This window comes from Melanerpes formicivorus, unplaced genomic scaffold, assembly GCF_026170545.1.
Source record: "Melanerpes formicivorus ecotype bairdi unplaced genomic scaffold, bMelFor1.0.p_v2 SCAF_123, whole genome shotgun sequence".
In the NCBI taxonomy this organism is placed as follows: Eukaryota; Metazoa; Chordata; class Aves; order Piciformes; family Picidae; genus Melanerpes; species Melanerpes formicivorus.
In genome coordinates, this window is record NW_027142475.1 from 9,146 (window position 1) to 11,833 (window position 2,688).

The window sequence follows — 2,688 nt, forward strand, 5'->3', positions numbered from 1 at the left end:
GTTGTGCGGTTTTAATTTGCCGCTCAGGGCCATTGGAAACCTTTTGGCGTACACATTACTACTGCTCTGCAACCTCTGGAGGAACGGCACGGCTTTTCCTCCGCTACAATACCTCACGCTAATACTTACGTTTTGTCATGGGTTTCTGTCCCCTCCAGGAACGTTCGGGCAAGCGGTCTGCCAGCAGTGTTTGGGAGAGGCTGCCCCCGCCCCTCGCTCGCCCGCTCCTTGGCTGCGTCGTTGCTGCAGCGATTTGAGCCTTACCTGGGAGCTCAGAGCTCGGATGGTGTCAAGGCTGAGAATCTCTCTCCTGCTCCCCCCCTCCTCCCTCCCAACAGAGGGGGAAAAAAAAAGGAAAGGACCAAATCCAGCAAGAAATAATTTGGAGTCAGCTGGGAAGCAGAGAGTTTAGTAGAACACTCGCAAGCCCTCCACCCTGTCTTCAGAATGGGCGTTCACCCGCCACAAGCCACCCCTCCGTTCCCCTCCCGCTCCCCTGTCACAGCCCTGTCGTCCGCTCCTGGCACGTGGTATTCGACTCCTCGAGGCGAGTCCCTGGTTATCCCGGCTTGTTCTCTCTCAGGGCAGTCTCTCTGGTGCTGGAACTGGGCAGGGATGTGGAGAAGAATCAGGAATCAGTCTGACTTTGAAAGGAAAAGAGAAAAAAAATCAGGAACAGTCCATTGCTGCAGGGACAGCAGGAACAAGTACAGGTGGGATGACCCAGGAGCTCTGCGGGTTGCTGTGCAGTGCGTATGTTGAGTCCTGGACGCCAGGCTGGTGTTAAGCCAGGAGGGAAAGAGGTTAGACCAACTTCTAACTATTCGCACAGTGACTATAATGCATTGATGTGTGTTGCCCCCTCTGAGTTCATCCTCTCTCAGCTGGAGTCACATTCTGCTGTGGGATATGCTGAATGTCCCCAGTTTCCAACATGCTCTGCTAGGTGTGACCAGGCCTCTTGGCAGAGGCCGCCCCTGGGGTTGGTTTGCCCAGCGCTGGCAAGCCCTCCGCCCTGTTTTCGCAATGGTCTGTAACCCCCCACAATCGCCCACCCCCACGTGGCATCACGGTAGGAAAGAGAGACAGCTGAGGGGCTGCCCTGCTTCTGATAGCCCCGACCCACAGACGCCCTTCTTGGTAGGGTTTGCGCCTTTGGGACGCAGCTGAGTTTTTGCTGCGCCTCTCTGTGAGAGCTGTTGCGCGGCTCTGCATATCCGAGCGTGTTCCCCGTTCCCCAGGATTTACTACCCCCCGATCGCCTTGCAGTCGGTGCATTTCTCCCTGGCCATCAACCAACCTCTAATGCCTGTTGCTCTCTAATTAAATCTTTCGATGGTTTCAGCTTTCTGAGCCTGTGTTGGTACGACTCCTGCTCAGGGCACCGCAAGAGAGACAAACCCTCCTTCTGTCCTGTGGTTCCGGGAAGGGTCCTGGCACTCGCAGGCAGGCACCAACGGGGTAGCGGCTGTGAGGTGACATCAGCCTTGCTTGGTCGACCAAGTGGAAAGCAAAGAGTCAATCGGTAAGGAGTGGAGCAAAAAGCAAAGCTTAGCTCTCAGTTACTCACGTTGTAAAGCTATGAGTAGGTTTCCCTGCACCCTAGAAAAACACTGCACAGGCATCTCATTTTCCTCTGGCATTCATTTAACTCGCAGAGCTGTGGGGGAGTTACTGGGAGACTTGGAAAGGCAGTGGGAGCACTAGGAAGGGAATTTGGAGTTACGGGGACGAACACAAAGACGACAGGTGCCACGCTAGAAGAGCACTTACTGTTACCGGGAGAAGACCCCTCCTGACTCTTCCTGACTGCTGCTCGCCCCGGCCCGCCCGCTCGCCTGCCCGCCCCGGCCCGCCCCGGCCCGCCCGCTCGCCTGCCCGCCCCGGCCCGCCCCGCTCGCCCCGGCCCGCCCGCCCGCCCGCCCGCTCGCTCGCCCCGGCCCGGCCCCGGCCCGGCCCCGGCCCGGCCCCGGCCCCGGCCCCGGCCCCGGCCCCGGCCCCGGCCCCGGCCCCGGCCCCGGCCCCGGCCCCGGCCGGTAGTGCGCCAGTCCCCCGCCCCGGCGCGGCTCCCAAACGGTCCCGGCTCGGCTCCGGGAACCCCCCCGCAAGCAAAGCCAGAGCGCGGTCCTGCAGCTGCCAGAGGAAAGTCCCGGAGAGCTGTGGAGGCAGGCACTCACCTAGCACGGAGCGAGCAGGAACCCGATAGCCCCGGCGGGCCAGTGAGCGCCGTTTTAAAGCCGCCAGCCCCGTGCGCGCGAACAACCCTCGCTGCGACGCATGCGCTGAACCCATGGCAACGATCGCGACGCTATCGCCCTGGCGGGACCGGAGCCTCGCTGCGGCGCAGGAGTTGTACCCATGTCAGCGCTCGAGTCAGGCTCTCTCTCCCTTTTCCCTTCTCCCCCTAACAACTTTCCAGCATTTCAAGCGTTCAGCGCGGTTCGCTGCAGCGCTGAGCGCCCTCGGGGCGGCACGCGCCGGGGCACGGCGGCAGTGCCGGCCGTGACGCACGCGGGGGCGGCCCTGAGCCTGCCCTGGGCGTGGGCAGCAGCTCGGCCCGGCCCCGTTCGGGATGTTTTGGCATTTAAATCGAAACCCTACACCGCGCGCAGGTAAAAGCCTCTGTTTATGATGGGTACGGCCGCAGGCTGTGCTTATAGCTCAAGCCCCTGTGTGACTTCATTACGA

General features: G+C 61.4%; 1 long non-coding RNA gene across 1 annotated transcript; it reads right to left on the bottom strand.

Moving 5' to 3' along the window:
* Positions 1–237: 237 nt before the first annotated feature.
* LOC137456388 (uncharacterized) lies at positions 238–2,464 on the bottom strand. Its single transcript, XR_010991020.1, has 3 exons — positions 2,178–2,464; positions 1,301–1,490; positions 238–644 (listed from the first exon to the last, which is right to left on the bottom strand). It is a non-coding gene; the product is annotated as an uncharacterized lncRNA (long non-coding RNA).
* Between the last annotated feature and the right edge of the window lie 224 nt (positions 2,465–2,688).